The sequence below is a fragment of the Ranitomeya variabilis genome, chromosome 1 (genome assembly GCF_051348905.1).
Source record: "Ranitomeya variabilis isolate aRanVar5 chromosome 1, aRanVar5.hap1, whole genome shotgun sequence".
NCBI lineage: Eukaryota > Metazoa > Chordata > Amphibia > Anura > Dendrobatidae > Ranitomeya > Ranitomeya variabilis.
Genome location: NC_135232.1, coordinates 880,333,630 through 880,356,286, shown reverse-complemented (window position 1 = coordinate 880,356,286; position 22,657 = coordinate 880,333,630). Strand labels below are relative to the sequence as shown.

Here is a 22,657-nt window from a genome sequence, read left to right as displayed (position 1 = left end):
AAGCACCTGAAGGGTTAATAAACTTCTTGAATGTGATTTTGATTACCTTGAGAGGTGCAGTTTTTAGAATGGTGTCACTTTTGGGTATTTTCTTTCATATACCGTAGACCCCTCAAAGTGACTTCAAATGTGATGAGGTCACAAAAAAAAATAGTTTTGTAAATTTTGTATTACATTACATTAAAGAAGCACTTCCGTCTATATATTTTTTAAAATAAATGTGTTTATATGTGCATGTAATTTAATGTGTGTATTAATATACTCACCTACCGCTAGTATCTCTGATGTCCAGCACCGTTCTGCTCCACTACACCGTGACGTCACTGCTTTCCTGAAATGACTTTCACAATTTAAGCCTATGGGGCTTCAGAACGCTGCTCCATAGGCTCTACTGTAAGGCTGTATGCAGACGTTGCAGATTTGGTGCGTTTTTGGGGTGTATTTTCTGTGCAGATTTTCTATAAATCTTTCGATTTTCGATAAACCTGAAGCAGTCCTGATGCCAGCAAAGTGAATGAGACACCTGAGGTGTCATGAACACGTCGCTTATTTTTAGCTTGCAGGCTTGGTGCAGAAAATAATCTGCTGACTGTCAATTCTCTGTGCGTTTTTGTCCAGCATTTTTCACCATTGACCTCACTCAAATCAGGCAAAACCGCAGGGAAAAAAATGGTTGTTTTTTTAGCTGAGTTTTTCCTGCCAAGAGATGCAGAAATTGTGCAGAAAATTTACTCAACGTGTGCACCAACCTTAAGGCTGACGTCACACTACACTGTAATACGGACCGATGCTATGCGATGGAAAATCGCATAGCACTCAGACCAATGTTAATCTATGGGGCAGCTCCTATCATCCGTTGATTTCTCAGCCGTATTATACATGTGTACGAAATCACAGCATGCTGCAATTGTCCTCGTATTACGCCCGAAATATGCCAATGCAAGTCTATGGGTGCGAGAAAAACTCGCACATCACACGGACCATCAGTGTGACTTGCGAGAAATACGCACCGGGGCTCTATAGAAAAGCTGGAAATTCAGTGCGGTGTACAGTAAAATCACACTGACAGGTTAAAATAGAATAGATAGGGGTATATATATATATATATATATATATATATATATATATACTGTATATATATATATATATATATATATATATATATATATATATATATATATATACACTGTATATACAGTGGGGCAAAAAAGTATTTAGTCAGTCAGCAATAGTGCAAGTTCCACCACTTAAAAAGATGAGAGGCGCCTGTAATTTACATCATAGGTAGACCTCAACTATGGGAGACAAACTGAGAAAAAAAAATCCAGAAAATCACATTGTCTGTTTTTTTATCATTTTATTTGCATATTATGGTGGAAAATAAGTATTTGGTCAGAAACAAAATTTCATCTCAATACTTTGTAATACATCCTTTGTTGGCAATGACAGAGGTCAAACGTTTTCTGTAAGTCTTCACAAGGTTGCCACACACTGTTGTTGGTATGTTGGCCCATTCCTCCATGCAGATCTCCTCTAGAGCAGTGATGTTTTTGGCTTTTCGCTTGGCAACACGGACTTTCAACTCCCTCCAAAGGTTTTCTATAGGGTTGAGATCTGGAGACTGGCTAGGCCACTCCAGGACCTTGAAATGCTTCTTACGAAGCCACTCCTTCGTTGCCCTGGCGGTGTGCTTTGGATCATTGTCATGTTGAAAGACCCAGCCACGTTTCATCTTCAATGCCCTTGCTGATGGAAGGAGGTTTGCACTCAAAATCTCACGATACATGGCCCCATTCATTCTTTCATGTACCCGGATCAGTCGTCCTGGCCCCTTTGCAGAGAAACAGCCCCAAAGCATGATGTTTCCACCACCATGCTTTACAGTAGGTATGGTGTTTGATGGATGCAACTCAGTATTCTTTTTCCTCCAAACACGACAAGTTGTGTTTCTACCAAACAGTTCCAGTTTGGTTTCATCAGACCATAGGACATTCTCCCAAAACTCCTCTGGATCATCCAAATGCTCTCTAGCAAACTTCAGACGGGCCCGGACATGTACTGGCTTAAGCAGTGGGACACGTCTGGCACTGCAGGATCTGAGTCCATGGTGGCGTAGTGTGTTACTTTTGGTAGGCCTTGTTACATTGGTCCCAGCTCTCTGCAGTTCATTCACTAGGTCCCCCCGCTTGGTTCTGGGATTTTTGCTCACCGTTCTTGTGATCATTCTGACCCCACGGGGTGGGATTTTGCGTGGAGCCCCAGATCGAGGGAGATTATCAGTGGTCTTGAATGTCTTCCATTTTCTAATTATTGCTCCCACTGTTGATTTCTTCACTCCAAGCTGGTTGGCTATTGCAGATTCAGTCTTCCCAGCCTGGTGCAGGGCTACAATTTTGTTTCTGGTGTCCTTTGACAGCTCTTTGGTCTTCACCATAGTGGAGTTTGGAGTCAGACTGTTTGAGGGTGTGCACAGGTGTCTTTTTATACTGATAACAAGTTTAAACAGGTGCCATTACTACAGGTAATGAGTGGAGGAAAGAGGAGACTCTTAAAGAAGTTACAGGTCTGTAAGAGCCAGAAATCTTGATTGTTTGTTTCTGACCAAATACTTATTTTCCACCATAATATGCAAATAAAATGATAAAAAAACAGACAATGTGATTTTCTGGATTTTTTTTTCTCAGTTTGTCTCCCATAGTTGAGGTCTACCTATGATGTAAATTACAGACGCCTCTCATCTTTTTAAGTGGTGGAACTTGCACTATTGCTGACTGACTAAATACTTTTTTGCCCCACTGTATATATATATATATATATATATATATATATATATATATACAGAGCTAGGTAGCAAAAAAGCCAGCAATTCAATTGTCGGCTTTTGATAAATTGTCGGCTTTTGCTAAAATGAATGAAATCCAGGGAACAGAGCTTCGGTAACTAGCGGTGCCGTCACCGAAGCTGCGCCCCCTGGCGGCATGAACTCATATGAACTCTGTAGCGTGAGAAAATATTCAGAAACTTTGAATATGGATGACATACGGATCATGAACATTTCTGCGTATCTCGGCCGTAAAAAATGGGCAGTATTTTTATACGTTAGGTATGACGCCAGCCTAAGAGTGATTTCCAATTCCGGCTCACATATAGAGCATACAGTGAGCCGATAAGTCGGAATTGAGGTGAAGTCACTGAGAAGTGAAGAAGAACGGCACTAGACACTGGAGAGAGCATCGGTAAGTGAGTGTATTAATACATTCTCACTACAATATATGCACATACATACCGTACATGATTCGAGTTTGCCAAAAAGCAAACTTTTACAGAGCATCCCTGGTTCTGGCCCATGTATAGGTTTCCCAGTGACAGGGCCTAACATTTTGTCTGTTAGGTCTAGTTCAGACATCAATTTCATCATATATTCATCAGCGTGTTACAGACTTTGGTCTGATTCTCATTGATTTTTCTCATGTGGAGAAAGAAAAAAGTTTCTTTGCCTTCTCCTAACGGTCCATTAAAAAACGGAAAGCACTTGGATGGTCTCTGACAGCTATCAGACTTTTTCACAAACCCATTGACTTGCATTGTCGAGTTTGCAACACTCAAATCGATATTGGATTTGTATCTGCAGTTTTGCATGGGCCACTAGGTCTGCAAAAAATCCCGGATATGTGAACAGCCCCCTAAATTATCATATGTATAAGTGCTATCCGTGAAAAACACTCATAGATAAAAAAACTGACATGTGAATGAGCCCTTAGGCTATGTTCACACGTTAGGTTTTTGCTACTTTTTTTAATGCAAATTTTAGACTGCATTTTACAGTATCAGCAAAGTCTATGAGATATCAGAAATCTCATCCACACACATTGCTTTTTTTCTGACTGATTTAGAAAACTGCTACATTTTTGCAAACTGCAGCATGTCACTTCTTTCAGCATTTTTTTCAGCGTATTTACACCTTTTTGTCACCCATAGGAAACAATGGTGTGATGACAAAGCGTTTATTCTTAATTATCCAGACATATTATTTCAGTAGGCCCAGGGACATGAATTATGTTCATGTGAGAATGAATGCTAACTCATTGTCAACTGAATTAATGTTCACTAGCTGCCATTTGTTAAATGGCTGCTGATCAGCTATTGTAATTGTCCTATTATTGCAGTCCAAGTATTGTTCTACTATCTTTTGGAAACAAAGGCACATGATAATTGAACAATGTTTGTTAATATGTTGATGACCCATTGCTGCAAATATGAAGGACAATCTATGCATGTTATATGAACATTCCAGCAGCAAGGGATGACCTCCTTACACCTTCCTCCAAGCCTGTGGAGGAATGCCTGGAAGAGAAGTTGTGAACTATAAAAAATAAGGATCTGCTCATGTCTAGAAAGACTCCACATTACAGCAGCATAATGGCTAAAACTGAAGAAAAATACAAAAAAAAATGCAGAGCTGCTTCATTGACTAACACTGAACTCTCAAAGACATTTAGAGAATCCAGGTTGGGACAATCAAGTCATCTGGCCTCGTACATCAATAGACTGTCAGATTTCTAAGCTTATCGTTACCTCCTCTCTGTGCATGCCACAGATGGAAGTAGTCAAAATGGCGCCAGCTGCACCTTCGAAGTAGCATAATTCGAAATGCGATAGATGCTACTGTGCAGGCAATACCGCCGGCGCCAATTTGTAATTTGAAAAAAAAATTGTCTCCACCAAGATGGCACCGGCTGCGGCTGCGCAGTAGCGTCTATCGCGTTCCGAATAATGCTACTGCGTAGGTGCGGCCGTCATCATTTTGAGGAAGAGGGTTTTTTTTCTAAAAAAATTTATATTACTAAATAAAATAAAAATATGGATATTATAGATCTGACATGTACATGATGAATGTATTTTGTTCAAAAAAATGGACTGCACACGAAGGACAAGTGAAAAAAAAATCGTCCCACTTTCCTGGATGAAACTTTGAACAATTTTTTACATGTTCATGCGAACCTACCCTGATAAGAACAATGGTCCACGATGATGCGACACAGGAAGCTGAAAAGAAGGAAGCGTGAGCGTAGGCCGATAACACAGAAAATGTATCACCAATCAGGCAGAAGTCTGGAGGTTCCCATATAAATATATGACTAAAGTTAATAAGTGACAGATTTAACACTACAATGTCTTAACAGATTATTATTATGTTCCCCAAAATGCATATAACACTTTCAGCAACAGGTTTAAAATGAGTGTGTATGTGCACGTCAGTGCGTTTCCACGGACCATGTGTGACCCATACGTACACATGTTAGTTTTTTTTACAGTCAGCATGGACCACAAAACGTCCCACACATGTGCACACGGAGAACACACATGGATGTTATCTGTGTGACACGCACCAGCACCAGGGAAGAAGCGCTACAGTAAGCGCTGTTCCTCGGTGCCGGGTGCTGAAGACTGCTCTCATCATTCTCCCCTGCTCTGCTGATGATTAGAGCGAGCAGGGGGAATGATGAGAGTTGTATTCAACTGATAACAGCGACAGCAGGCAGCGACTGATGGGACTATTACTCTCAACAGCTTACACCTGCTGCCACTATTACCAGTGAGAGCAGGCAGCCGCTGATGGGAGTATTCGTCACCCGCCACCTGCACTATAAATAAATGAAAAAAACTGTGTGGGTTCCCTTGAATTTTCTATAACCGGCCAGGCAAACTGACAGCTGGCGGCTGCTACCCTAAGCTGTCAGGGTTCGCAAGGCTGGTTATCAAGATTAGATAGCTTAAATAAATAATTTTAAGAAACGGCATGGGGTCCCCCCTTTTTTTGACGGCGGCTTACATTTTTCCCATTCCACGAGACCTGCAAACAGACTTGGTAGTGGAGTTGGCTTACTCCTGTCCTCACAAAGCACTTTCCAGGTCAATCCCCCAGTTCCATCACTCTCATTCCCTCAATTGAGGTCCATACCATCAGGCTCATCCATCCCCTCTACCTCAGAGAAGCGGTCATATACCATCTACCAGGCTCGCCCATCCAGTTCCTTGACCAATTTTCTGCCTGGCTGCCGCACTTCATGTTCTCAGAATTACCAACCCTTATCCTGGGAGACTTGAACATCCACATAAAGCACCCTACCTCCCCATCTGTATCCCAGCTTTTATCTCTAACCACTTCTCTTGGCCTCTCACAACCTCTGAGACACACAAAGACGGTAAAACCCTTGATCTGGTCTTTGTCCGCCTCTGTTCAATCTGATACCTAGAAAACTCACTTCTTCCCCTCTCTGACCACAATATTCTCTCATTCACGCTCACAAATCTTCGCCCACTCTGGAGACCCCCCCCCCTTTTTGGCAGTGTAACCACTTCCATAGCCATAAACTGAAAACAGTCCAATTTTTCATGATGGATTTCCCTAACATGTCTAGAGATTGGGGTATCCCGGTCATTGAGAATATCCCTCACATGTTCTCCCACCCTCCTACGTAGTTCCCGCTTGGTTTTCCCTATATAGTCAATAGGGCATGTACACTGAAAGAGATATATAACTCCTACCGTTTTACAATTTGAAACATGTCAACACTGATATATTCTGCCTGTACTTGTACTAGAAAAGTTGTTAGTTTTTCGAATGTATTTGCAGAATTTACATTTTCCACATTTGAAATTACCTTTTTCCCTATTCTCCAACCAAGACGGATGCTCTCACTATAGGGAAGTAAGAGCTATGTACCAATTGATCCCGTATGGATCTGCCCCTACGGTATGTAATAGAGGGAAAGTCAGGGATAAAATCACTTATCTCTGGATCCATTTTCAATATACTCCAATATTTATTTAGGGCCTGCTTTACCTCTCCTTTACCTCTCCTGCTTTATCATCAAAAGTGCCAATCAGGGAAAGAGAGGGAGAGTCGACGGTGAGCGGGGGCGCCAATGAGCAGGTCTAGGGTGCCAACCTCCGCTGGTAGGAAGGGTTGTTATAGTAACCTATTAGTGAAATATTCCTTCTCTTTTGTGCCAAATAGCAGAGCCATATCATTTTATGGGGTGTTGACTGAAAAAATTGTGCATGACTTTTTATTGAGATTTTTTATATTGAGATTTATTAAAAATTATGTCTTATATGATTTGAGAATTATTCGGTGATAGTTGATAAAGATTTGTGTCTCTATTTGAAATTTGGTGACTAGTCTTAAACTATTTCATGGCGGGGTTCCTCTCGGGAAAAGTCGATAGGGAGCAATGGGTTGCTGATGCCATTGATGCATTCTCTGAGACGGAACAGGAATATGGATCTAAACCAACGGACCTTCGAACACTATTTTTCAATATCACTGCATGCTATAAGGATAATGTAAAATCGTGGTGGGAAACAAAATCTTTAGAGAGTTATATAAAACAGACAATAATTCCTAGGGGTCTGAAGTTATCTATCACACCAGCACGGAGAGGAAGAACACCTGAACTTTTAGAAAAGTGGGAAAAAAACTTACTGAAAGTTCTCTTAGACTTATGAATATACTGCTAGAGGAGGAAAAGATTACGGTACATTGGAAAAGACTACTAAAAACTAGCTGAGCTAACGAATGATATTCTAAAATATAAAGCACATGTAGACTTCTCCAGGAGGGAAGCATCCCTTCAAACGACTATTGAACAATTGCAGGGGGAGATAAAAAGTAGAAAACACAAACAATTCACTAAGGACTTATTGGAGTTTAAAGAGAAAAAAGTCTACTCTTTTCTCCAGGAAGAATGAAGAGTGGAAAGTACAATGGATATCTCATCATCGGATATTGATTTCTTTGACACAGATCGGGGAGTCAATATTTCCTCAGCAGGGAGGGGTGGGAGAGGTGGAACTAGGAGAAGAAATTTTAGAACAAAATGGGAAACACAGGAGAGGACAACATATATGCCCACGAGAAGCAGTTATCGAAGAGACCCTTACCCAGTAGTACCCTCTACAACATCATCCTCATCTTCATTATCTTTTTTAGAGAAGGGGTGAGATATAGGATCAGAAAAAACCAGCTCACCCGTGATGCATTAGTTGAGCTTCGGGAGCACGGACCCGCTGTGTCCAAACGTGTAAAGTCCAAAAGAAGAAAAATGTCCAGCTCCACCGAATTCGTGAAGATAAAATTTCTTTATTCACAAACTTGTAACATAGAGGGTACAAACTTCAGCACAAACCATGTGGGTGTGAATCTCAACGCGTTTCTGGAGACTAAGCTCCCTTAATCTCGTATAGGATCAGACCCATTGGGGAAAAAATGGGGGACCATACTGCTGTAAAAAAGTAGATGAGAATAAAATCATTAATATCTCTAATTACTCATTATCCCCTCTGGAGGAGACAGTATTGTCAAAGGGATTATCCTTTGTGCCTACAAACCACTTTGATGAAGTTGGATGGATAAAGGATATCAACCTTTTTACCCGAAAATTAAAATGGAAAAAGTTTTTTAAGACACATGACAGTGCTGTATGTGAGTCCCTGGGAATTGCGGAGGAAGACCTTCCGAGTGTAAGGGCACTTACGGAATTAATGGGAGAGGCTGAAAGAGAGCCAGGACTGGGACCGTTTACAGATCTGAGGGTGAAGAGTACTAAGATGCCCCCGTGTATGGAGTATAATAATATTGATATGTTTATTAAACTGGTTACCAAAGAATTAGGTTTGGTTAATAGAGCTCCTGCACGAAATTATTCAAATATGTCCAGATTGGAAAGGGAAATATTGGATGGGCTTGCAGACAACAAAAATCTAATTTTTAAACCCTCGGATAAGGGGGTAATCTTGTGGTGTTAAATCATGGAAACTATTTAAATAAATAAATGAAAAACCCATTATTAGTGGCAGCAGGTGTAGGCTGATGGGACTGATGAGAGTTAGCTGCCTGCTGTCATTGTTCTCACTTTACTATAGCTCTCATCATTCTCCCCTGCTCGCGCTGAATGCCGGCAGAGCAGGGGAGAATGATGAGAGCAGTCTTCAGCACCCAGCGCCGGGGAATAGCGCTTACTGTAGTGCTTCTTCCCTGGCAACGGTGCGTGTTCTCCGTGTGCACGTGTGCGGGACGTTTTGCGGTCCGTACTGACGGTACAAAATGGACATGTCTACTTAAATGGGTCTACGTGTGTCAGTGTCTCCGGTACGTGTGAAAACTGAGATCACACGTACAGAGACACTGGCGTGTTGTGTGAAAGAGCCCTAACACAGTTTAGGCGCTCCCTAAAAACACATCTGTTTAGGGTGGCTTATCTCATTTCCTAATCAAAGTCTATTTTATATATAGCCATTCACTATTTCTCTGAACGTAATTTTCCATCAAACCCACCGCACCCGAAAGCACTATAAATATTGGCTAATGACTAGCTCATGCAGCCTTTATCTATCCCCCATTACCTCAAGATGGCTAGACCATCATTGCAAATAAGAACCTGTACTTTGTGTCAACCCCACCTCATTGTAGATTGTAAGCTCTTATGAGAAGCGTCGTCATTATTTTTGCTTTAATTGCATTATCTTTAACTATGTTACTTATGACTGTTCAATATAAGCCTCTGAATTCTAAATCGCTGTGGAATATGTTGGCGCTATATACCGTATTTTTCCGACTATAAGACGCACTTTTTTTCCTCCAAATTTGGGAGGAAAGTGTGGGTGCGTCTTATAGTACGGATATAGCATGTGGGGAGGGGGGCAGCAGCGAGTGGGATCGCACTGTTATCCCACTTCAGGATGTCCCCGCTGCCCGGAATCAGCTGCTGTGGAAACCACATGGCCCCGCTGATTAAGTGCAGTGAATATTTATTAGCTGCTCCCCGCCCACCGATCAGCTGAGCGGTGAGCGGGGAGCAGCAAATGAATGCTGCACTTAAGCAGGGACACACAGTTTCCCCAGCACTGATTCCGGGGAGAATCTGTGTGTCCAGGGGAGGAGGAGGCAGCAGCAGGGGCCAGGAGATCGCTGCATACCTGCCTGTGCTGGACGCTGAGCTGTCTGTGGTGCACAAGGAGGACCTGTGTGATGTCAGAAGTGGGCGGGCTGGAGCATCACATGGCAGCTCAGAGCCCTCCCTCTTCTGACATCATCATAGGTCCTTCAGACTCCCACCTAGAATCTGCAGCTTCCTCTTATGTCCTGCGCTGTGGAAAGGCAACAACAACAGGAAGGGCTCTGTGTGTGTGCAGCCATGGGATGCTCCAGCTTTTACCTCACCACAGTGTGGCTGGCTGCCACAATTAAGAGGTCAGTCTTTACAAAACACAATAAAGCACTCTGCCACTCCTTTGGTGAACTATAACTCCCAGCATGTCATAGGATCTGCAGGACATGCTGGGAGTTATAGTTCTCCCATGGGATTTTAAAGCAGCACTCCACTGTTATTTTGCAGTGCTGGAGTGGTGCTTTCACTATAAGCCCTGTGCACCCATTCTTAGGGCTCATTTCCACATGCGAGGCACACGTCCGTATCTCGCATGTGGAAACCAAGCTGTGGAGCCGGCACTCCAGAGCGGAGCGTGCGGCCGAATAGGAACACATGGAGCTGCACAGCTCCGCTCCAAAGTGCCGGCGCCAGAGCTTGGTTTCCACATGCGAGATACGGACGTGTGCCTCGCATGTGGAAATGAGCCCTTATACTCACCCTCCAGCGTCTTCATATCGTACTTCACAGACACCACACTGGTCCCGCAGCTTCCAACGTAATAACATACTATTATATATAATAACACCACATATAATAGTACCGTGTTTCCCCGAAAGTAAGACCCTGTCTTACATTAATTTTACCCCAAAAAGTCCCACCCTGTCTTACTTTCGGGGGAGGTCTTACATTAGCTGCCGAAATACGTTACCAACGTGTGGTGTCCTCCCCCAGATCTTGCTGAGTTTTCCGTTGGTGGCGTAGTGGTGTGCGCATGTCCAAGGTTCCAAATCCTCTGCCAGGGGATTGAAAATTGCAGCGATGTCCGTTATTCCTTCGGTGGTCGGTGGGCGCGGCCATCTTGCTTTGGCCGCGCGTGCGCAGAAGCGGCGCTCTGCTGGCCGCGGCGCTCTGCTGGCCGCGGCTTCAGGAAAATGGCCGCCGCGATATCCATCTGAGCACGCGCGGCATCCCGCGGCCATTTTCCTGAAGCCGCGGCCAGCAGAGCGCCGCTTCTGCGCACGCGCGGCCAAAGCAAGATGGCCGCGCCCACCGACCACCGAAGGAATAACGGACATCGCTGCAATTTTCAATCCCCTGGCAGAGGATTTGGGGGACAGCGGCGGCCCAAAGGTAAGGGCCTTATATTTCACAGCGGCCCCCCAACCCTGCCTTACATTCGGGGGAGGCCTTACATTGAAGGACCCCCCCGTAACCCCCACCCTGTCTTACTTTCGGGGGGGTCCTACTTTCGGGGAAACACGGTATGTTATTTATGTTATTAAATATTTTACCACATTTTTTTTGCTTCAAATATTTTTTTCCCTATTTTCCACCTCTAAAACCTGGGGGCGCCTTATAGTCCGGTGCGTCCTATAGTCCGAAAAATACGGTAAATAAAGATTATTATTCTGTTGTAGTCGTAATATCTATACAACTTTAGAGGCGAATTACTCTGATACGGTCAGTAAATATTAACTGCATTAACCATATAGAATAAGCATATTAGAATTCCTTGCAGGTTTTTTGGATATAGACAGGTTTTTTTATTGTTGATCTCTACTGATATATTGACAGATGAATAGAAGTGACTGAGTTACGATTTTTATAGTCAGTATATACTACGGTAATTGTTTTGGTTATATTCAGCAAACCTTTTAGCATTTACTTGCAGGATTTCTGTGTGTAGATAAGGTCCTAACTATTACTGATAGCAACTATACAATATCTGGGCTTTAAGATTTACGGAGTGATATACCGTAATTCAAACTGCTTTTCACTATTGTCTAGCCATAAGTGTTATGTGTACCTATGACAGAAAAAAAAATCTCATTTATTATAATGACTTGACAGTGGTAACTTCTATATATTTCTCAGGTTAATAAAATATTCTTTTTTTTTGCTTCATGAGATACTGTAATCTATGCTAGGGACCAGTCTCATTACATAGTTACATAGTTACATAGTTATTAAGGTTGAAGGAAGACTTTAAGTCCATCTAATTCAACCCATAGCCTAGCATGCCCTAACATGTTGATCCAGGGGAAGGCAAAAAAACCCCATGTGGTAAGAGTAAGCTCCACCATGGGGAAAAAAATTCCTTCCCGACCCCACATACGGCAATCAGACTAGTTCCCTGGATCAACGCCTTATCAAGGAATCTAGTGTATATACCCTGTAATATTATACTTTTCCAGAAAGGTATCCAGTCCCCTCTTAAATTGAAGCAATGAGTCACTCATTACAACATCATACGGCAGAGAGTTCCATAGTCTCACTGCTCTTACAGTAAAGAATCCGCGTCTGTTATTATGCTTAAACCTTTTTTCCTCCAGACGTAGAGGATGCCCCTTTGTCCCTGTCACCGGTCTATGATTAAAAAGATTACATCAATATTGGGTAAACTGTGGTCTGAATAGATGTTTTTTAGTAAATTGCTCACCATAGATAGAAAAGTTTGCTATCATGTTTAATAAAGTAATTTTGGTTCATATGAATATGTCTCCCTCTCCTTTGTTAGTTTGATCTTTATGTATCATTACAATCATGGTAGATATTTTTTGCACAAAATATTAGTTTTGCAGAACTGATCTCTCTGTTTTTCGCTTAAAGCATTTAAAAGATGTCCAGAGACCATGTGCCTCAGGCAACTAGCCCACGGTGCTGGTCTCTGGTGGCTTCTCCCTGTCCCACTCTCCTTGAGTGATAGGACTTGAACCTGTCATTATATACCGTAATTGCTTGTCCTATAAACTTCAATACCACTGTATTGCAGTAAATAGTCAAAATTACTTCCCACTATGCCTCCCAGCCAGCCGAGTTTCATAGGAAGCCATGGGGACCTTCAGCATAACTCTGGCTGCTAAGCAGGGCTGTGGAGTCGGAGTCGTGGAGTCGGAGTTAGTTTTGGTTGGAGTCGGAGTCGGTAGAAATGTACCGACTCCGACTCCAGCTTTAAAAAAAATGTATTAATATTTCATAATTGAACTTTCATATGAATTTTATAAATGTTACTCAAATATATATGTTCTATCAAACTATGAACAACAGTGATAAAGCAGTTCTGCTGGAGATAGAGACATTTCTTACTTCTTGTGTGTCACTGTTCTCCACTGCCCTTATCTAATCTTACACTTGGTTAACCTCATGGTGCCCCAACCCCCCTACTTACAATGTATGAAACTGAAAGTGAAAATGTGTTGCAAATTCTTAGTAGTAAAGCTCCTCCTCTAGACTAGATGTTTACTAGGTGTGCGTCTTCCAAGCATCTCACAGCTGCTACTCAGAAGAGGAAGACTGTAAGAAGTATTATCCTTTCAACAAACTTTGCATCAGTTAACTGTGAGTACATGAGGAATAACAGTATTACTGACCACTATATCAGTTGTACGACCTGGCAATAATTTTGTACAATTGTTTTTAGGAAAAACAATTGTCATTTGGATTGTGAATGCAGAATTAAAAACCTGAGAATGTCAAAGAAGCGTCACATTAAATCAGCTGTATTTGAACATTTCACCATCACTCAAGATAGAAAACATTATGTCTGTCAGTGTATGACAAATGATCCAGACGAAAACAAATGCTGTGAAGCCAAGATCAGTGCATATTCAGGCAAAGATAAAAATGCTCCTACCAGAGCTTCTAATCTAAAGAGACATTTACAGCGCTTTCATCCAGAAGTACTGAAAGCAGTGGATGAGAAAGACTGCATCCAAACCATTGAACCAGTGCCCAGCTCTTCCAGCCAAACAAAGGAGCCGAGAACTTTGCAGCCATCAGTTGCAAGATATTTTGTCAGTGACAAAGTTACTGTGACAATGACAGTAGATATATTTAAAAAACAGATCATAGAGCTTGTTGTAAAGGATAGTGTGCCTATTTCATTATTTTCACGACCAGCTTTTATGTGTCTGAATAGGGAAATGGCCCGCAAGCTTGGTGTTTCTCTGGAGAGAGAGAGAGTATTAGAAAATTAGTAATCGAAGAAGCTTTTAAACAAAAGGAAGAACTTAAAAAAACTCTCAAGGGACGCTTTCTGTTTCTTAAAATGGATGCCTGCACACGTCACAGAGTGAACTATTTTGCCATCAATGTCCGATTTGTTTGTGACAAAAATGAAACAGTTACCAAGACATTGGCAGTAAAAGACACCAAAGCTCATCACACCAGTGAGTTTCTCCAGGTCTTGGTGGAAAAGGTTCTGCAAGACTATGAACTTAAAAAAGAGCAAGTTCTTTCTGTCGTAACTGACAATGCTTCAAATATGATAAGTACTATTAAGCTAATGAATGAGAGTAATGATGGTGACCAGCAGCTAGAAGAACATTCTGGGTCCACAGACACAGAAATGTTTGAAATAGAGGAACACAGTATTGTAACTGAGGAGCAAACTGAAGTTGCTTCAGATGAACAGCAACATGATAGTTTAGATGATCTTGTTGAAACTGTGTCAATACGTTCTTTCATTCATCACGTGCGCTGTGTTGTGCATACGCTACAGCTGGCTATAAGAGACAGTCTGCAAGAAGGACATGCTGCTGCACTGATTGGCAAGGTGAGAAAATTGGCTACTGTTGCCAGAACCCCTAAAGTTGACTCAATTTTGAAGAGAAGTGCTGGAAAAGGGGCAATTATTGATCAAGCCACACGATGGGGCAGTACTTACTTAATGATTCAGCGCTTGGTTGAACTGAAAACCTTTCTTGTAGACATGGCTAACCCTCAACTGACGCTAAATGAAAGTCAGTGGAATCAGGTGACTGAGCTGGAAAAATTGCTAGAGCACCCATTTACAGTGACTAAAAAATTACAAGCAGAGGACTTAACTCCAGGTATTTTCTTAAAGGAGTGGAAGAACCTGATGTTTCGCCTGTCCCAAAGAGGAGGGTTAATTGCAAGTGGCATTGCTACATCAATGAAATGGCGAGCGGAGCTACTATTACAAAATAACATTCTGTTGGCAGCTGTTTATGTAGACCCAATGCATCGGATTCTTCTAGATGATCAACAGCTATCTAAAGGAAAAGAAGCTCTGTTTGAAATAGCAGTAAGGATGAAAGGGTTGCAGAACAGTCAGGAGGAACAAGAAGAATTTGGTCATCCTGCCACATCTTCACCCTCATCAACTGATGAAGAATTTAATTTAAAAAAATATTTGGATCACAAGGACCGTGCAAAGCGTTCCCGCATAGAAGAAGCGTCATCCCCATCAAAGAACACAGCCAGTACATTTCAGCAGAATTTTTCATGTGCACCAAAAGAAATTGAGAAATTTGACCGTTCATCAAAAATAACAGTGCAACAAGCGATTCCTCTGTATCCTGACATTGTCAGAGATGTTGCCCAAGTGGTTACTGCTTTGCCACCAACCCTTAGTGTAGAGAGGTTGTTCTCTGCTCTCAAAATAATTAGATCAGATTTGAGGGCATCCATGAAGGAGGATCTGACAGAGGCAATACTTTTTCTGAGGACAAATTTATAGATTTCTTCTTATTAACTGCATAACAGTGTTTATTGCATATTTACTTACAAGAGTTTAAAAAAGTTTATAAAAGTTATTTGCTATATTCTAATTGTATTCTAATAAATATAGTTTTTGCTCTAAGTGGTCTCATTACTTATATGATGGTGAGAAACTGAATAAGCACGATGTTAATATTTTACAACAGTAAATTTATTGTTACGAATTGGCCATTTATGAAGGAGTCAGAGTTGGAGCCGGAGTCAGAACCTGATAAAATCCAGGAGTCGGAGTCGCAACTGTGGCTTACCGACTCCACAGCCCTGCTGCTAAGACAACTTAACTTATCAGTACAATGAAACAGTGGCTGTATTATACTGCCAGCATCTGCAGGGAACAGTGCAGGCTCAGCTCCTGAGCCTGCTCAATATGTGGTCACCCAACATGTACATCACTTGTCGGAAAGGAGTTAGAGAAAGAAAGGGGTTGATATTTCACCTCATTCTTTTTTCTTATTTTTCCATTAACGTAACTGTAAGAGTTATTAAATGGGAGTGGAAATATAATAAAATCTGTTGTGAATCAATCAAAACGGATTCGTTCAAAAACAAAAACTATGTTTTCCTTTTTGCATCCACCTTTGCTGCGATGTAATGGATCTGTTTTGTTTGGGGGGATTTAGCATTGCATCTGTTATTAACTGATGACAAGTGAACATGGCTTAAATAAAAAAAAATATGTTTTTTTTTATTTCAGTTTGATAAACATTATTGTTCCTCTTTTAACAAATCTTTTTTAGTTCCTCTGACTATGAGATTGAATTTCAGAGGTGTCAATAGAGTGACAAAGAGAGCAATGACCATGGCACTTACAGACTAAACCAGCTGAGATTGATGGTATATTTGATCCTAGTCATTAGAGTGAGGTTCCACATGTACTGTATAATCTTGTGTTTGTGCCATTACTACAACAAACTATGGTATTACGGCTTTCATTAAAGGGAAGCTAAGACCAGAAAATAGGACCTATTGTTTAAACATATTGTTTAATTATTTAAAAAAAAAATGGTAATCTTGCAATTTTCACACTGGTGACTGGGGCTTTTTAGATTTATACTTCCTGTTCTTTTAAGAAAACTTTTCAGCAGACACATTATCAAAGTCAGAATTGCAATGACCAGTAAGGGTGCTTTCACACTCTTAAAGGCTGCTATTTTTAGGTTGGGGGGGGGGGGGGGTCAATATCCATGGCCCCTTACCAGCCTGAGAATACCAGCCCCCAGCTGTCAGCTTTAGCACGGATGGTTGTAAAAAATGAATGGGCACCCCACGCCGTTTTTTAAATTATTTATTTAAATAATAAAAAAAAACAGTGTGAGGACCCCTCTATTCTTGATAACCAGCCTTGCTGAAGCTGACAACTGAGGGTTGCAGCCCCCAGCTGTGACTTTTGCCTGGCTGGATATAGAAAATACATGGGAACCCAAGCCGGATTTTTCATTTATTTATTTATTTACAGCGCAGATGGCAGGTGAGGAGTACTCCCATCAGTTGCTCCTGCTATCACTGTTATTAACAGCAGCAGGTGAGGGCTGATGGGAGAAATAGTCCCATCAGCCGCCACCTGCTGTCATTGTTCTGACTTGAATACAACTCTCATTATTCTCCTTTGCTGCGTTGCTCGCCGGCAGATCAGGGTAGAATGGTGAGAGCCATCTTCAGCACCAGACACTGGGGAACAGCGCTTACTGTACCACCGCTTCTCAGGCGCCGGGATGTGTCACACGGATGACATTCCAGTGCATTATCCGTGTGCAGGACGTTTTGCGGCCCGTGCTGCCGGTAAAACGGACATGTCTATGTGTGGGTCACACGGACACACGGTCCATGGAAACACACTGACCCATGTACAGACCCATTCACTTGAATGGGTCTACGTGTGTAAGTGTCTCTGATACGTGTGAAAACTGTCACCACACATACTGGCGACACTGACGTGTGAACGAGCCCTAACAATGTGCTCCATTGATCTCACCAGCTTCATAAAAGCACCTAACAGCCTTATCGGACAAGGTGTGTAAGCACTGTACATGTTTGGCCACCCCTGTTGGACTGCAGTGATAGCAGGTGACCTAGGTGATGGGAAGTAAACAAAATAAAAAATGATTGCATTCCAATGGAGGAGATTTGGAAGTTGTACATTTTTCAGTTGCTTCCTTTTACAACCACTTTGCAATTTTACCCTTTAAAGAACATGTGGCAATCCTTTTAAAGGCAGTAGTAATCTGGAAAATGAAACATTAAATCCATTTATCTGCACTCTTTTCTGGAAACCAAGAACTTGAACAGGACACTTCTGCCTTGTGTTCCCTTACCTGGAACTGAAAATGCAAAGATAGCTGAGTGGCACTCATCCCGCAGTTTTCTACGAGCAGTAGATTTAAAAGGAGTAGTGGGTCATATATGTGCCACTCCATTCAACACCTACTTGTCGTTTTGTAGCCAGGGGAGAACAGAGGACAAAAGTCTTCAATTATGTCAATCAGTGGGGTCCAAGTAGTGGGTACACCAAGATGTAAAACCCCATACTCCCCCATACTGGATAGGTAATCATTTGTTAGTTGGAAATCTCCCTTTGAAAGGATCTTCTTTCAAATCCACTGAAAATAACGGAGAACAAAAAATACTCCTAAATCAATAGACAGCTGACCATAATATTTCTCACACATGGTGGTCTAATCACAGTTTTGCCAGATTTTGTGAAACCTTGACAAAAGGCCAAATTTGCCCATGGTGTGTGAATAGACCCTAAAATCATCTGTGTGAGCAAATCCTAAGGGTAGTGGAATTTCTAAATCTTCAGGCGTACAGATATCCTATCTGTCACATGTATATTAACTTATATACTTCATGCAATTAGCTGCAAGGGTGCAGTAATATATGCAAAAAGGGTGGATTGCATACAGGTGACAAATTAGAAACAAATTGTCCAAGTTTTCAGGATATTCTACAAAATCTAAGGCTATAGTCACCCATGCTGGTGACATGTCCTTGTGCTCTCCATTTTTTTCTTGGACAGTACACTGAGACATAGAGTTTTATCTATCCATACATCAGTTTTAAAAATGGATCTTTATCTCTGGTTCATGAGACTCCAACTAAGGCCTCGTTCGCACGTTCAGTATTTGGTCAGTATTTTACATCAGCATTTACCAGGAGTGGGAGATAAATACAGAAGTGGTGACATGTTTCTATTATACTTTCCCTCTGATTGTTCACTCCTGATGGCTTTGGCTTACAAATACTGATGGAAAATACTGAACATGGCCTAAGTCCTATTTTCATCCACTTTGAGCTGGACCACTATGAAGACTCCGAAGAACTGTTTAAAAGGGATTAACACATTGAAGACATTGTACTTCAGAGTTTCATCTGTTTTTAACCGATATATTATTTGTCAATGGACATAAAAGTTCAAGTTGTAAAAAAAAGCGAATTGAGGAAAGAAAACTGAAGCAAATAGGATGACAAAAAAAATCGAACGAGAACACACAGATGCATGAAACAAACCTTAGGCCATATGTAGACATCTGTGAAACAAGCTCCTTGTAAAAACCGTGATGTACCGACTGGCCACGGGGTCTCCCGACATGAACGCAGCAGCTTCATATATGCCTATGGGGCAACCGAGCTCAGGTTGGGAGGCCTGTGGCCATTCCGTACTTCATGGTCAGAACACGGACTGTGTTTCACAGAAGTCTAAGAGGATCTGTGATTAGATGTTACAATACAAACTGCATACATTATTACACCTCTTAAGGCTGGTGTACTTACTTTGATGATCCATTTAAAAACAGCTGTATAGGTTTGAACTAAAGCATGCAAATGTAAATGCTCATTACAGAGGAGTTCTCCCACATGAAATATTGATGACCTGACTAAAAGGTCATCAATAACAAACTGGTTGGATTCTGACACCTGTTATTAGCTTTGGTGAGAACGGCATATCACCTTTTCCTGTGAGTTCTAGGCAGCGGAAGCTGGTCAGACCAATTCAATGTTTATATCTGGCCGCCACAACAGCTAACAAGAACTGAGGAGTGGTGGTGCCCGGTATCGGACCCCACCAACCTAGTACTGAAAACCTAGCCTAAAGACAGGTCATCAATTATAGATGCCCATAAGATCCCTTTAATATAAGGAAGGTTAATTTCAAGGAGGATTATACAGCTATTCTCACATGGATTTTCAAAGTAAGCACACCAGTCTTATCAGGTTTAAGAAATCTATATAATATTGCACATGCAGATTGCTGTATATTGTGAAATCTGGTGACCGAACTGATTTGAAGACTGATTTTGTTTCTTAGCAAATCAAAACTGATTGAAACAAGAAATCATCATGCAGTCATCTGTGTTTTTATCTTTCAGTGCCTATTCACACGCTGTACTTTTTCCACGTATTTTTCAAGGGTAAAATACAATGCACTTTACAGTACCATCAAAGAGAGTGAGATTTCTGAAATCTCATACACAATCTGCTTATTTTATCATTTTGGATTTGAACCATCATGTTTATTTTTTTCAAATCTTCAGCATGTAAATATTTTCAGCATTTTTCACACTTTCAAACAAATGGGAAAACCATAAGTTAAATGCAGTGTCAAACCAGCACACGTCAGCACTTCTGCATTTATCACTCCTGGTTTTGGCTTACAAATAGTGAAATAAAAAACTGACAGTGTGAACGTGGACTTTGACCTATTTTCACAGCTAACCATGTCCACTATTCCCACAAAGTGGAGTAAAAAACCCCAAAATTGCAAACCCTTTGCGCAAAAGCAATGTGCGACAAATTTGGGGACTTTTCAACATAAAAAAACTAAGGCAAAAGTCTTAATAAATTCCCCCATTTGTGACTTTTACTTCACTGTTGGTACACTTTTTGGTCAGTGATATTTTCTACAAGACCCCACAAAACTATTCCGAGCAGTTAAAAAAAGGTACACGGAGGAAGAATAAAACACAGGCAGAAAATCTGATGTTTGACGTGTGGGGGGTTTTATGCTTTTTTATTGCTTTTTTTTAATTTGTGTAATTTTGTCCAGTCATTTTTGGGGTTCTAATAAGAAGCCTATGGAAGAAACCTCATACTTTAAGCACGCTGCGTTATGATAAATTGCTACTGAATTGCCACAAACCAAAAGCGAAGGGTGAAGACATTCTAATATTTTACTTCATACACAAAAATACTTCACTGTAAAAATCCAACATCAAAAATTCGGCTAAATCATCCTCTCCTTTCATGTGCTGAGACCCAAATTTGGGATTTCTATCATTTTTCGCAGCAAGAATAGTGGAAGCCACAAAGATGCTATGAAAGTCAATGGGGTCCGTCAGCATTTGCAACTCTGTCGTCGCTTCATAATAAAGGGAAGATATTGTGTGTGTGGAGGAAAAAAATATCATGTCAAATATTTATCAATTTTATAAATAGCATTTTGTATCCATGTTGCACCTACTGTGTCCACATCAGCGTAAAGCGCTCCGCTCCATCTGACGGCGCTGTTCTTGCCACTAAAACAGACCCCGTTATCTGGGGTCCGAGGGGCTATATTGGGCTCCATTGTTGACAGGTCTGGCACAACGCAGATGTTAATAAAGCTTTGAGCATCTGTCACTCAGAAACATCTGACCGGTGGGAAATCCACAGAATGATGACGCCGGCCAGCGAAGCTGGAGGTAATCATTCATACACAAGGTGACGGATGACAACACGTCTCATGTCACACTGTGACTGGCCACAAAATGTGCCACGCCAGGCTGTACCCACCGTAGGGAGTGCGGGACCCTCGCCCTGCAGGTGACAATACTAGGGCTGTGTATAGGATGAATAATTCTAGAGGAATGCATTCACCTGTGGCAACATATTCTCTATTCTGCTCCATCTGCCCAGTGTCTGAGAAGTGTCCACACTTTGCCAGTGTGGCATGCTGGGCTTTGTAGTCCCACACCAGGTGCTAGCGCCCCCTGTGTTACCTGTTAGGGGCTGCTCTCCTGCGGTGACATCAGGGTCCAGCAGTGATGATGACCAAGGAGCTCCTTGCTGCCCAGAGCCCGCAGGCTTCTTCTGGTGGCCGAGCTCCTTTCAGTTTCCTTGTTTTGTCGGTGCTCGGGGCGGGTGTAACTGAGCTCTGCTCATCACTATGGTTCCTCCTCCTCCCAGGCTGGAGGTGTGGAGCTTCTCTGCTCTCAAGAAGTCGCTCTTGTTCTCACTTCCTGACTGGAAATTCCCATTAGTGTCAGTGTAGTGAGAGGAGGCCTGCTAATAAAATGTCGCGCTCAGAGGAATGACAGCACGTCATGGGGATTTTACATCTTGTGGTCTGGCATCAATGCCTTCATGGCTGGCACTGATACAAGTTATCAGCATCTTCTGAGCAGCTAGGCTCTGCCTCTTGGTAACAATGACATGTGCCCTCATCCTTTCCTGAGGGTTTGGGTCAGACATACAGTGATAAACCTGCCCTCCAGCCTGTGTAGTGCCAGGACTATGCCTCATGTGTAAGGCTGCGTTCACATTGCGCTTGGTACACTTTTGGTGGCCCCATCCGGGACATTTATCCGAAAACACCCCCATCGCAAAATGGGATTCGGGCATATGCGATGGCGAAGTCATAGACTATAATGGTGCCAGCAGAGGGAACGTGCGCTCTGTCATGCAACATTTTTGGGCAAATGCGCTACTGGAGGCGGACACCGTCTGAGGGTTGGTGTACTCACTCGAAAATGATGGCACCGTTGTAGTCTATAACCCCGTCGGCACATACGTCCAAATCCCGTTTTCCGGGAAGAGGGGGGTTCAGACGTATGCCCCAACAGGACCCCTGAGCGTGTCCTGAGCCCAATGTGAAAGCACCGTCAGGCTGCCGTCACACTAGCAGTATTTGGTCAGTATTTTACATCAGTATTTGTAAGCCAAAACCAGGAGTGGAACAATTAGGGTTTGTTTCCATTTGCGAGAAACACGTCCGTGTCTCGCAT

The 22,657-nt window shown here is 42.0% G+C and overlaps 1 protein-coding gene across 3 annotated transcripts in view; it reads right to left on the bottom strand.

Moving 5' to 3' along the window:
- The window catches only part of NFKB1 (nuclear factor kappa B subunit 1), a 151,276-nt gene extending 129,485 nt beyond the window's left edge, over positions 1–21,791 (bottom strand). For 2 of the 3 annotated variants that reach the window (XM_077277994.1, XM_077278011.1), the window contains exon 1: positions 21,653–21,791. The gene's annotated coding sequence lies outside the window, so the exon portion shown is untranslated. Of the gene's footprint in view, positions 1–5,005; positions 5,047–21,652 lie in introns of all 3 variants that reach the window. The other variant, XM_077278020.1, reaches the window with a different exon arrangement.
- Positions 21,792–22,657: the final 866 nt, after the last annotated feature.